This window comes from Glycine max, chromosome 20, assembly GCF_000004515.6.
Source record: "Glycine max cultivar Williams 82 chromosome 20, Glycine_max_v4.0, whole genome shotgun sequence".
Lineage (NCBI taxonomy): Eukaryota > Viridiplantae > Streptophyta > Magnoliopsida > Fabales > Fabaceae > Glycine > Glycine max.
Window position 1 is genome coordinate 9,846,662 of NC_038256.2, and position 15,279 is coordinate 9,861,940.

Here is a 15,279-nt window from a genome sequence, read left to right on the forward strand (position 1 = left end):
CTTTGAGGATGAACACTCATCCTCTTGCTGTACTACATGTGGCTAAGCGAGGCTGAATCGCTAAGCCCAGGTAACTTAATCAATTTTTTCGTTGATAGCCGAGCGCTGAGCCGAGCTTTCCTGAGCCAAGCACAATTGGTTGCGACATCCGCTGAGCTAAGCGAGCTTCACTCGCTAAGCTCCCAACACTTAGTGAAATTTTTGAAGAGTTGGTGCCGCTAAGCGTAGCCTTCAAGGAGCTTAGCGCAAATCCTTGCGGCACATGTTCAGCTTAGCGGGCGCTTTCCTGCTAAGCCAATTTTGCAGAGTCTAAAAATTCTGAAACTTTTGCTAAGCGGCTCCACATGTCGCTAAGCGATAGTGTTTTTTTTACAAGGCCAGCTAAGCGGACCACATCTCGCTAAGCAGCCAGTGCCTTTTTTCAGTTTATAAAATTTGAATAACTGTGTCCTGATCAAATGTTTGATTCCTTTGTCTGCAGATGTCTTCCAGAAAAAGAAAGAGCATTGGTGCAAGGCCCACAACTCAATATGACACAAGAAGATTCCACTCCTTCGAGGCCTGGACCAGATACACAGACAATGTGCTAGGAAGACATATACTAGTTGAGAGGAAGGTAGAAATATAACATACGGAGTTTGATGAGTTCAAGGTTGAATTGGAGAGGCGTAACTTCCATAAGCGCCTCACCAATTTTGCTGGCAGCAGCATCGACCTTGCCCTAGTGAAGGAATTCTACGCCAACCTCTACAGTCCCGAGGGGCCTTCCCCAAAACAAGTCAAAATCCAAGGCCACTTGATAAAAATTGATGCAGACAGCCTCAACACCTTCCTAGAGACACCTGTGGTACTGGCTGAGGGAGAATCCTTACCCGCTTACTGCAGATACTGCCTGCAGGATGCCCACTGATATTAGAGAGATTGAGGTTGCTTTGTGTATACCTGGCCGAGGGTTTGTTTTAAATGCTGAAGGCCATCCTGGGAAGATCCTCAGGAAAGATCTGACCACTCTTGCTCAGGTTTGGAGTGTTCTCTCATACTCCATCCTGGCTCCGACTTCCCACACCTTGGATTTGACTATAGATAAAGCTAGATTAATCTTTGGCCTAGTCTCTCTGCTGGACATGAATGTAGGAGCTCTCATCTCTGGACAGATCACATCTATGGCCCAATCTAACTCCTCTAGACTTGGGTTCCTTGCTCTTATCACAACTCTATGTAGGTCTAGAGGGATTGCTTTTGACAGCCTAGTCTTCGAACGCTTGAGCCCGGTCATTAACTTAGCCTATATCAGGAAAAACTATTGGAACCTTAATGATCTGATAGTTTCTATTAGAGGGGCTAGGAGAGCGAGGGCAAGGCCAGCTGAGCTTCCTTCCACATCTACAGCTCCTCCTCCAGCACGTACCTCAGCAGCTCCTTCTACCCCTTCTTCTGCAGACTTTCAACATCTTGAAGCCATGGTTTAAAGCATACATTAGGGGCAGATAGTTTTATTACAAAGTTTATAGCTGGTAGCACCTCCAGACTTTATCCCTTTTGTTGAACAGTTTAATGAATGGGTAGCCTGGCCTGGGACTCAGCCTCCCCTTCACAGGGAAGACGAAGGTCTCACTGCTCAAGTACCACAGCAGAGGGAGGATGAGTCATCCGAGACTTCCACTTCATATCCCCTGATCAGAAGGAAGAGGGTAGTTGAAACACAAGAAGTTGCAGCCACGTCTGAGAAATCTCTTGATGCCACTTCTGAGCCTTCAGAACCAATGGCGGATATGGCTTCAATTCAGCAGGCAGCAGACCCCTCCACTCATGAGGATCAAACCACATCAGTCCTATCTCCGAACACCTCTCCTCCAACTACCCCTGTGCTTCGCTTAATAGATGAGGAGGATGGTCAGATACAGGACAATCAGGACAAGTCACAGGAATTTTAATTCCTGATGATACCTTTTGCTTTTTGATTTATTATTATTATAATTTTGATTTTCGTACAATATTTCCTTTATGTCTGCATATACTACTAGTTTTATTTATGGGTAATTAGTTTGCTCATCTTGAAGCATTTTGAACAGTTAGACTTGTTTTTGATGACATGACAGTGAAACACTTTTATCTTTTTGTGGAACATGGTTGTATGCTTTTATTTTGAATTGAGTGCATGACTGTGATGGAGTTTGTGTTTCCTTTCATGAGTTTGAGCAAGTGTGTATGTTAGACAAAGAAAGAACAAGAATGTGAACTTGCAATTAGAATTGTTAGTCAGTAGATAGATTGATTGAGAAAGTAAAGCTTGAACCAAAACCGGTGAGAGTATGACCTTACTCTGTGAGTTAACGACTAGCTGTGAGTGATAATCTTTGCATAAATCTTTGAATTTTAGAATGAAATGTATAAATGAGGACATGATGAAGGCCATGATTGTACATACACAAGCTCTTTTGACCAAACAACTTACCTTGAATGATAATTGCTTCCCTTGCTCCCTTTTTGAGCTGAATGATATTGTAAAAAATTTGAACCCTGAACTTAAATAATTATCTCCTGATACCTTGTTTATATTTTAGGAGAGCATATGGTTAAAGGCAAATTTAATCTAAATTTAAGGGAGGAAATTCAATTAGAATGAAAAGAAAAAGGTTAAGCATCAGCACACACAACAAATAAGTTCTATGTTAAAAAAAAGAAAGAAAAGAATAAATTGTGTTGTACAATAAGGTCAAAAGCAACTTGAAAGGAAAAGATAGTGAGAAAGCTACTTGTATAATACAAGACCATTGGGATAAGTCAAGGATTTGTGTTTCTTATAATCTAAGCCTTTGAATCCTAGAAAAACCAATGAATTTTTGTAGCCAAGCCTCACTACAAACCTGAGAAAGTCCTTCTGATTCTGTTTATACATTTCTAACTTTATGGCATGAGATGAAATTCAAAGATTGGACCTCCTGCTAGTTGTTATTAATGAATAGCTTAAACACTTGTGCATGAGTGAAACTGTAGCCGTGAGACTGTGGTTTAAGCTACTTTCCTTGATATTTGTCTTATGCCTAACTCCATCTATTTGTTCAGGTTATATTTCATTCTTTTCTTTGGATAACTGCATACCTTGTGAAACACAAGTGATGAGGGCATTTTACTCCATTCTCTTATCATGCAATCAGTAACTTTGTAGCATACACCTCTGTACATAGTCATTGCATGTCATTGTCACTTGAGGACAAGTGAGTTGTTCTCTTTTTGCTTGAGGACAAGCAAAACTGTAAATTTGGGGGAGTTGTTAGTCGGTGAAAATGACTAACTTTTGTGTATAAAACTTGTATAAATTGTATCGAACTCTCCCAATTTATGGTTATTTTGTAATGTTATAAGTATTTTCTGTTAAGTATTGGTAATAAATACTTAGTATTTTCATTTTGTGTGTTTAATAATCATTTTCTCTCAATTTCAGGTTAATTAGACAAGCTTTGGAAAAGGTTGCTTTCACCTTCTCGCTAAGCCAATCTGCTGGCTTAGCGAGCATCCACTAAGTGCAACACTCCTGGGCTAAGCGAGAGGAAGAATCTAGAAGATGATGAGTTGTACAGGTTTGCTAAGTGCACCGCTTCATCTCTCTAAGTGCACCGCTTCAGTTCATCCGCTAAGCGAGAAAGGCGCGCTAAGCCAAAAATCACTAATGTGCGCTAAGCGGTCCATACATGCGCAAAGCGCACGAGCACAAACAATGCCATCTATTTAAGCCTAAAATCTAATTTTGAGAAGGGAGTTTGGACTGGCATTCAGAGCTTTGCATGTCTAGGGTTTCTAGAGAGAGAAAGGTCAAAGTTCCAGAGAGTTTTGAGAGATTTTGTTGTGTGAAGATCTGCAAAGACTAGAGCTTGAAGCAAGAGCCGGTTTGAGAGCTTGAGATGAGTTTGTGAGTGATTGTGAGATCCTAGAGGTGAAGGAGACATCCTCACTACTTATATTTTGGCAATCTTCCATCTTGTTCTTCTCTTTGTTGTTAAGAAGGCTTCCTGGTATGGAAAGCTAAATCCTCTATTGGATCTTCCCTATAGATACCTGATGTAAATATATTTCTATCTATTTAATGATGTTTTGTGTGTTCTCTGTGCTATCTGCTTTTCATTCCAGTATGCCTTTACCTTGATCACGTAGATGTATGCTTTGTTAGGGTCATTCAACAGTGGAAACTGATCTGACTCTAAAGTCCTTGATAGTGCAGGGCTGAGTTGTCGTGCTTTCACGAGGAATCGAGATACGATAAGTTAGTTGAGTATATGTCTTAATGCGGTCCTGGTTGAGTTTAGTCTTACAAGAGGAATCTGTGGATGATGCTTGATCAGGATTAGGCTAAACTATCATGAGGAATCGGGGTTTAGTATTTCAAGAGACGCCATAAGAACACATGAGCATTGTTAGATAGAAAATATCTTTTGAGCATCAGGCACCTATTGGGAAGACCAACGTGTTCTCTACTGGTTTTTACACATCATTTCTCTCGCGTGATTTTCTTTCTTTTTGCAGAGATAGTTTATACACTTGTCCATATTCACACTTACTTTTACACAATAGACGCCTATTTGCTGAAATAGCTTACCAAATAACACAAGTTCCCCGAGTGTTCGATACTCGAATCTTACCGTTTTATACTACTTGTGCGATCCGGTGCACTTGCCGGAAGCTGAACACTCAGCAGTTGGGCTAAGCGCACATCCACCGCTAAGCGCAGCTTCAACGTGCTTAATGCGACAGAAGAATCTAGCAAGGCATCAATATCAAGGCCGCGTGCTAAGCGCAACATGTGTTTTCAGCCAGGCTCAGCCCACGACTGACACTAAGCCCGAATCCACTTACCCGCGCTAAGCAGGAGGGTGGCGCTAAGCGCAACGTCGTGAATTTAGAGCCTATTTAAAGTATATTTTGTGCAGAATTAGGGTAGGCAGATGATTGGCACAGATTCCACAGCAGCCACAGTGCCTATTTAGGGAAAAGAGCTCTAGAGGCAGTAAGAAGATCAGCTTTTGCAGAGATACCCAAGTTTTGTAAGCTTATTATTGTTAGGGTTTCTTCTGTAATGGTTGGCTGAACACCCTAGTTGGGGATTTCTAATGAACAGCTGATGTAAATACATAATATCTAATTGATTATGTTTTCTATGTTCAATGCTTCCTTCAATGCTTGATGTTTGTATGCTTTTGGTCTGATCACCCATTTGTGTGCACAGTTAGGTGACTTTAGCATTGGGAAATGTACTGTTGCCTTAGAACTTGATTGAAGCAGGATTAAAACTTAGTTTTAGATGAGGGATTTGCGGGTTAAGTTTTGGTTTTAATTATGCTGTTACAATAATGCAATTTAGTTTAGGCCTAGTCTTACATGAGGGATCTGCGGACGAAGCTTAGGCTAAATTAGGCTAAACTTTCGTAAGCTACTTGAGCTGAATCTAGTCTTACATAAGGGATCTGCATACAAAACTCAGTTTAAGTTAGTCTAAACCTAAGAGGGTTGTCTAAATCGGGCTTAGTCATAAATTCGGGATATGCGGATGAAGCTTGGATTAATTCGTCCTGACGAGGGATCGAAGGTTTAGTAATTTAGGCTACAACATAGAACACAAGAGCACTATCGATTAGAGAAATATATTTCTATGCATCAGCTTGTTTGTAACAGCATAGCGTTGTCACTATTATTTACCTTGCATTTTATAGTTTTTAGCATAAAAGTTTAGTTTAAATTCTATTTGAAATTATCAATCATACATGTTCTCTCAACAATGCTTCATTTCTGAACTTAATTAAGGCAAACATTAGTTCCCTGTGTTCGATACTCGAATTCATCCATTTTAATTTTAAATACTTGACGATCCGGTGCGCTTTTGGGTAATCCGGATTTCCCTTAAATATATTCGAACGAAGAAAAAGTGGAACAAAAAGTAACCGCAGGGGAAGTCCAACAAGGTTCACCATACTAGTGGACTTTGTCATCATGGTTATCAAAGAAGATGTCATTGTCTCTTTAGTTCTAGGAAGACCATTCATGAATACTGCTAATGTCAACATCAGTGTTGCAGAGGACAAATGCACTTTACAAGTGGATGACGAGGATATCACATTTGATGTGCATGAAGCAATGAAGCACCCTAAGGATAAATGATCTTGCTTCAAGGTGGATATGATTGATGAATTATTAGACGAACAAACTCCACAAATCGTAACACCAACACCATTAGAGCTTCCTTTAACCAACATCGTGGAAGATCTTACACTAGAGCATAATGAAGAGTTAATGGAATGCATCCAACACCTAGATTCCTCAAAAGAAGTGTAAGAAAATAAAATAGAAGATTTAAGAACCTTGATTAAATAAAAACCTATCTTGGAATTAAGTCCCTTGCCTCTTCACCTTAAATATGTCTTTTTAGAGGGCAAGGATGGGAAACCAGCCACCATTAGTAGCATATTGCACAAATAGGAAGAAAAAAGACTAGTGGAGGTACTAAAGAAGCACAAGCAAGCCTTAGGATGGCAAATCTCCAACCTCAAAGGAATAGTCCAATCCATCTGCTTCCACAACATAAACCTTGAAAAGGACTTCAAACCAATAACACAACCACACAAAAGACTCAACCTGGTGATGAAAGAGAAAGTCTGAAAAGAAGTATTGAAGCTTCTTGAAGCTAGAATAATATATGTCTTTTTTATAGTTCATGGGTAATCCCCGTGCAAGTAGTCCCCAAAAAGGGTGGAATAACAGTGATAAAGAATGACAAGAATTAAATGAGTCCTACAAGGATCGTGACCGTTTGGAGAATGTGTATCGATTATCACCTTCTCAACTAGGCAACAAGGAAAGACCATTTTCATCTTCCCTTCATAGATCAAATGTTTGAGAGGTTAGTCGGTCAAGCCTTCTATTGCTTTCTGAATGGATACTTGGTGTATAATGAAATTCTTGTTAATCTGGAGGATCAGGAGAAAACAACCTTCACTTGCCCATTTGGAATTTTTGCCTATCGGAGAATGCCCTTTGGACTATGCAATACACCAACCACATTCCAAAGGTGTATTAATGCCATCTTTTCTGACATGGTAGAAAAATGCAGAGGTATTTATGGATGATTTCAATGTATTTGGAGATTCATTCACATCATGTCTCATCAACTTGGAAAGAGTCCTAAAAAGATGCATTGAAAAGAACCTTGTGCTTAATTGGCAAAGATCGCACTTCATGGTAACCAACGGTATACTGCCCAGGCATAAAATTTCAACAAGAGGTATTGAAGTAGATCAAGCCAACATAGAAGTAATTGAAAAGCTCCCACCACCTCGAGACGTGAAGGGAGTAAGAAGCTTTTTGGGGCACACTGGTTTCTATAGAAAGTTCATAAGATTTCTCAAAGATTTCCGAACCCCTCAATAATTTACTTGTCAAAGAGAACTCATTCCACTTCAATGAAGAATTCCTTCAAGCTTTCAACCTCTTGAAAAAGAAGCTAGTAATCACACCAGTTATAGTGGCTCCCAATTGGGGGAAATAATTTCAATTAATGTGTGATGCTAGTGACTATGCGTTAGGAACAGTATTAGGACAAAAGACGAATGGAAGATTTCATGTTATCTACTATGCCAGCAAAGTGCTAAATGGAACCCAAATCAACTACGTAACAATAGAGAAGGAGATGCTAGTAGTAGTTTATGCCCTTGAAAAGTTTCAAGCATATCTTACAGGATCAAAGATCATTGTGCACACCGACCACTCAACTATAAAATATCTACTCACCAAAGCGGATTCCAAGCCAACATTAATTAGATGGGTCCTTCTACTACAAGGGTTTGATCTAGAGATCTGAGACAAAAATGGGTGTGACAACCTAGTAGTCGATCATCTATCGAGATTGGTTAATGAAGAAGTCACCAAGAAATAAAAAGAGATCGAAGAAGAATTCCCAGGCGAGACACTCATGGCAATAAGCTTCAAGGATGTGGACTACCCTTGGTCTGCTGACATAGCAAAGTTTAAGGCCATGGAACAACTACTACAAGGTATGAAATTCCATGAGAGAAAAAGGTTCTTCCAAGAAGCCACTAGGTATGTTTGGGATGACCCTATTCTTTTTTGTATTTGTTTTGACAGTTTGTTAAGGCGATGTGTAACAAAGGAAGAACAAGCTAGCATACTTTGGCATTGCCATAACTCACCATGAGGAGGCCACTTTAACTGAGAAAGAACAACTGCAAAGATCCTTCAAGAAAGATTATATTGGCCTACATTCTTCAAAGATGCTTATAACCATGCACGATCATGCGGCAGCTGTCAACGAACCAGAACATATCTAGATGACATGAAATGCCATTACAGAACATGCAAAAGGTAGAAGTCTTTGATTGTTGGGGAATTTATTTTGTTGGTCCCTTACCATCCTCACGTGGCATCGAATATAACTTGGTAGCAGTAGACTATGTCTTAAAGTAGATGGAAGTATGGAGGTACACAATTTTGTAATGCTCAACTCTCAAAAGTCCTCCAACACTATGATGTTCGACACGAAGTAGCATCACCCTATCATCTGCAAACAAATGTACAAGTTGAAGTTTCAAATAGAGAGATCAAGAGGATACTAGAAAAGACCGTAGCTACTTCATGGAAGGATTGGCTGTAAAGCTTGATGATTGCCTATGGGCATATAGAACAACCTTCAAAACACCCATTGGCCTCTCCCCATTTCGAATGGTGTACGGAAAATCATGACACCTACTAGTGGAGTTAGAAATAAAAGCTCATTGGGCCATGAAGTTCCTAAACTTAGACTCTACAACATCAGGAGAGAAAAGGAAGGTACAACTACAAGAACTTGAAGAAATGCACCTCAATGCATATGAATCATCCAAACTCTACAAAGAAAGAACTAAGAGGTACCATGACTAAAAGATCCTTCATAGAGAATTCAGGCCCAGACAACAAGTATTACTCTACAACTCAAGATTAAAGTTATTTCATAGAAAATTAAAATCGAGATGGAGTGATCCCTTTACTGTCAAAGACGTTAAGCCTTATGGAGATATAGAGATAAAGGACCAATCCAAAGACCGCAACTGGTTGGTTAATGGCCAAAGATTGAAGATCTACCTTGGTGGAGAAGTCCCACAACACACAATAGTCATCAAGCTCAAAGATCCTAAGAGCGACACCAAACATCAAGCTAGTGATGTTAAAGAAACGTTTACTAGAAGGCAATCTAGCTTTCTAACTCTTACATTTTAGATCATATTCATTTAGAATAGTTTTTAGCTTTCAATTAAGAGTTCAATAAATAAATAAAAATAAAAAATTTATCACTCAACAGCATAGCACTAAGTTGCATTTTTGAGTTTTGTTCATCATGTGTAGCCTTCTTAACACCCAACTCGTTTGGAGGACCACGTACTCATTGTCCATAGAGGTAGCGAGGCTACATTGGAAAATAGGAGATGTTGAGGGCTCTTCAGCCCTAAGTGAACCCTTCTCTACCCCTCTCTTTTTCTTTTTGTTAATTTCGCTTTATTAGTTTAGTTGTTTGGTATATGTATGGTAGTTTAGGAATATGTTTATTATTAGGAAGATAAGGAAACACAAGTGAATAAGAAGCATCACCATTTTCTTGCAAACTCACCATAAAATAATACAAATTTTTTCATGTTGAGAAAAACTTTTATTTCACTCACAGTAGAATTTGACCGAATCTCTTGTAGATTGATTGTAATTGTATGCATTGAAATGATCAAGGCCATGTTTTCATGTTTGGCCAAAAGCCAAAAAGCCTACCCTACATTGTTCATCCCTAACCTTGAAATTTATATGTTTATATATCCACTACTACCCTTAACTTAAAGGATAGGAGAGCATAGGTCTAGGGATTGGAAAAAGTTTTAAGTTTAGAGTGGCAATGTACCCCTTAAAGGGAACAAAATAAAGGGTACCAACAAGCTATTATGTGAAAAAAGGTTGAAATTATTATCCTCATTCTCTCTTGTATAGTATTGAAAAAGGAAAAATCTGAAAAATAGAAAAATAAAGAGAAACAATAGAGAAGCAAAGTAAAGAAAAAATCAAAATTGAGGACAAGGCAAAGTATGTATGAAATTGAAAATCTAGGATGCCAAGGATTGGTAGGAAGTGAATGAAATTAAACGAATACACTAATGTTTTCCTTCCTCTAAGTTACTTTGAAATATCTAGAAAAACCAATACTCCTTCTTAACTAATTCTCGTTACAAGCCAATAAAGTCCTTAGTGACCTCTGCTTGCCTTTGATGTATTGATTAACTTGAGATGAAAGTCAAAGTTGAACTGTGGTGTTCTAAGATGTGAATTGAGTGAATCACTTACCCAAGATAAATCATGAGCTTAAGAGCGAAACACTTTATGAGAGGACAAGTTACTATGTGACTAGATTTGTAATGCCACTCTTGTTGCATGTTTTGAACTTTGCAAACGATTTGGTTGAGTCAAAAAGTTGAATGTGGGCACCATAATTAGACGATTGAAGCATATAATCAAATAAATCATTGAATAAAAAGGGGGAATGAAAGAGAAGTGTGTTTGTAACTTATCATTGTGAATCTTTGCTCTTATTATTAGTATAGTTTTGTTTTAAATTTTTAATGGTCAATTTTGTTTTTAGTTTAGTCATGCCTTGGACAAGCAAGGTTCTAAGTTTGGAGTGTTGATAAACATCAAATTTACCGTATTTTCATATGTTATTTAAGACGTTTATTTGATATTGTAGTATACTTTAGGCTACTCGAGCCAGCTCAAACAGAGGAGAAGATGAAATTTTACAGAAGATATCTCACTTAAGCTAAGAGCACCATCCACTAGGAAATAAGCCATGGAAGAAGGAGTTTCCCACCAAGAATGTGCCTTGGATAAGAAGCTTGAAGAGGATACTTAAATGGAGGAAAAGAAAGAGAGAAAGGAGGAGCACAAAATTGAAGGAATAAAAGAGGGAGAGAAGTGGAACTTTGAAGTGTGTCTCATAAGACTTTCATTCATGAAAGTTACAACAAGTGTTACAGACGTTATAGCCTAGGTAGCTTCTTGAGAAACATCCTTGAGAATCTTCCTTGAGAAGCTTTCTTGAGAAACTTCCTTGAGAAATTTCTTTGAGAAGCTTCCTTGATAAGCTAGAGCTTAACTACACACACCCCTCTAATAACTAAGCTCACCTCCTTGAGAAACTTTCTTGAAAAGCTTCCTTGAGAAGATTCCTAGAGAAGCTAGAGCTTAGCTACACACACCTCTCTAATAACTAAGCTCACCTCCTTGAAATGAGAAGCTAGAGCTTAGCTTTTTGTATCAAGTGACCACAGAATAATTAAGAAGAGGGGGTTGAATTAATTATTCCTAAACCTTTACTAATTAAAAAATTACTCTTCTAAGGCTTTTACTAAGTTGTTAAGAAAATAAGGAGTAGAAGATAAACTTAACCGAAAGTAAAAGCAGAAATTAAATGCACAGCGGAAATTAAAAGAGTAGGGAAGAAGGAAACAAACACACAAAAGTTTTTATACTGTTTTGGAAACAACTCGTGCCTACATCCAGTCCCCAAGCGACCTGCAGTCCTTGAGATTTCTTTCAACCTTGTAAAAATCCTTTTACAAGCAAAGATCCACAAGGGATGTACCCTCCCTTGTTCTCTTTGAACCTAGTGGATGTACCCTCCACTAGAACTAATCCACAAGAGATGTACCCTCTCTTATTCTCAGTCAAACCCAAGTAGATGTACCCTCTACTTGTACCACAAAGGATGTACCCTTCAATGTGTTAAGACAAAGATCTCAGACGGTTAAACCTTTGATACTTTGTGAATGGGGATACAAAAGAATTCTCAGGCGGTTAGTCCTTTGAAGTCTTTTGTATAAGGAAAAGGGAAGAATCAAAAGAATTCTCAGACTGTGTCGTTTTGAATTCTTTGACAAGGGAGAAGGGAGACACAAAAGAATTCAGGTGGTTAGTTCTTTGTTCTTTTGGAAAAGGGAGAAGAGAGACACAAAAAGAATTCAGGCGGTTAGTCCTTGACGAATTCTTTTTGGCAAAGGGAGAAGAGATGAAAAGAATGAATAGCACAAGTTTTCAATGTTTAGAAAACCAGAAAACTTTGGAAAGCTTTTGGCACAAAAGGAAGAAGAAGAAGTTCAAAGAGATTCAAGGCTTGTAAAGGATTGTATTGGATTCGTTGCTTAAAATGCAAAAAAAAGTCTTGCTTTTATAGACTCTTCATGTCTGGTCAAGAGAACCATTTAGAAGAGTTATGACTTTTAGAAAAAAAACTTAAAACCAATTTGAAAAAGTCAAAAACCATTTGAAGAGTTACATCTTTTGATTTATTCAGAAACAATCACTGGTAATCGATTACCAAATCAGTGTAATCGATTACACAAATTTTTTATGTGACAGGATGTCACTCTTCACATTTGAATTTGAATTTCAACGTTCAAAGGCGCTGGTAATCGATTACCAAAACATTGTAATCGATTACAGCTTTTTGAAATCAATTGGAACGTTGTAAATTCATTTGAAAACTTTTTCAAAAACATTTTGCTACTGGTAATCGATTACAACAATCTGGTAATCGATTACCAGAGTAAAAACTCTTTGGTAAACATGTTTTGAGAAAAATCCATGTGCTACTCAGTTTTTGAAAAAACCTTTTCATACTTATCTTGACTAAGTCTTCTCTTGATTCTTGAATCTTGAGTCTTGAATCTTGATGTTGATTCTTGGAAGCTTGAACCTTGAATCTTGATTCTTGATTCTTGATTCTTGATTCTTGAAATTAACTTTCCTCTTGAACCTTGAAGTGTTCTTGATTCAATCTTGAACATCTTAAACATCTTGAACTCTTTCTTTGATTGACCTTTGAGCTTTTTGTCATCACCTTTGTTATCATCAAAACATCTTTGAATCAATCTTGATTCATCATGAAACTTTTCTTGTACAAGCTACACACCCCCTACAATAGCTAAGCTCACCCCCAAGCCAAAATACATGAAAATACAAAAGTCCCTACTACAAAGACTACTCAAATGCCCTGAAATACAAGGCTAAAATCCTATATTACTAGAATGGCCAAAATACAAGCCCAAAAAGAAGAAAAAACCTATTCTAATATTTACAAAGAATAGTGGACCCAACCTTGGCCCATGGGCTCAAAAAATCTACCCTTAGGTTCATGAGATCCCTAGGGCCTTCTTTAGCATCTCTAGCCTAATCCTCTTGGAGTCTTCTATCCAATACCCTTGGGGGGTAGGATTGCATCATCCCCTCCACCTTGAAAAGGATTTGACCTCAAATCCCGAGGTTCTTTATACTCTGGGCTTCTTCCCTTGACACCTGTAAAAAGAATAAAAACATATGTATTAGTGATGTTGGGTATGTTAGAGTAGGGTAAGGTTTGAAAACCCCTTTCATGGAGATCTTCCCATGAGGGAACATGTTTCCTCACCAACTCAATGAGTGGTGCTACAAGTATAGAAAAATATGGGACAAACCTTTTGTAAAAGTTTGTTAAGTCATGGCAACCCCAGATTTCCCTTATACTTGGTGGAGTGGGCCAATCAGGAATGGCCTTTATTTTCTTAGGGTCTATGGGAACCCTTTGATCACCATTTAAAAAATTAAGGAAAGTAATGCAATAAAATCTACCTTTTTCTGTATTTTCATGTTGATTATTCCTACAAAAAAAAATACGACAAACCTACCTAATGAGTCCCTATGTACATGAATCCTGAAGATGTTGGGTGCATGACTGATTTTACAAAAGAGGGTCTCAACACTCAACAGATTCACCATATCACTTATTTTAGGGATTTAGTGCCTATTAATACCTATTTTGGGCACCAACAAAGAACAAGGATTTAAGCTCTTACAAACTAAACCCTAATCCAATAACTCCTTTACTTGAGGAATAACCTCAAGCCCAAGAGGTGTGGCAGTGCTAACAAGTGTCTTTTTACAAAGGAGAAGATGTGGAGGTTGTTTAAGAGGGGAAGCTTCTTTAATATTTTTCTTTATTTCAAAATGACTTTCCTTCCTAGCTAACCTCTTGGAGGAGACACTTACCTCCTTACACTCTTCCTTAACCATTAAAGTGTAGAAGCAAAGCTTCATGATGAATCAAGAGTGATTCAAAGATGTTTTGATGATAACAAAAGATGATGACAAAAAGCTCAAAGGTCAATCAAAGAATGAGTTCAAGATATTCAAGATAGAATCAAGAACACTTCAAGATTCAAGAGATCAAGAATCAAGAATCAAGATTCAAGAGATCAAGATTCAAGACTCAAGATTCAAGAATCAAGAGAAGGCTTAATCAAGATAAGTATCAAAAGGTTTTCTCAAAAATTGAGTAGCACATGGATTTTTCTCAAAACATATTTACCAAAGATTTTTTACTCTCTGGTAATCGATTACCAGATTATTGTAATTGATTACCAGTAGCAAAATGGATTTGAAAAAGTTTTCAAATGAATTTACAACGTTCCAATTGATTTCAAAAAGCTGTAATCGATTACAATGTTTTGGTAATCGATTACTAGTGCCTTTGAACGTTGAAATTCAAATTCAAATGTGAAGAGTCACATCCTTTCACATAAAAGCTTTGTGTAATCGATTACACTAATTTGGTAATCGATTACCAGTGATTGTTTCTGAATAAATAAAAAAATGTAACTCTTCAAATGGTTTTTTGACTTTTTCAAATTGGTTTTAAGTTTTTCTAAAAAGTTATAACTCTTCTTAATGGTCCTCTTGGCCAGACATGAAGAGTCTATAAAAGCAAGGCTTTGATTTGCTTTTCAATAAAGCAGTTTTTCAATCAATCTTATACAATCCTTTACAAGCCTTGAATCTTATTGAACTTCTTATTCTTCTTTGTGCCAAAAGCTTTCCAAAGTTTTCTGGTTTTCTAAACCTTGAAAACTTGTGCTATTCATTCTTTTCATCTCTTCTCCCTTTGCCAAAAAGAATTCTCCAAGGACTAACCGCCTGAATTCTTTTTGTGTCTCTCTTCTCCCTTTTCCAAAAGAACGAAGGACTAATCGCTTGAATTCTTTTGGGTCTTCCTTCTCCCTTGTCAAAGAATTCAAAACGACACAGTCTGAGAATTCTTTTGATTCTTCCCATTCTCTTATACAAAAGTGTTCAAAGGACTAACCGCCTGAGAATTCTTTTGTATCCCCATTCACAAAGTATCAAAGGTTTAACCGCCTGAGATCTTTGTCTTAACACATTGGAGGGTACATC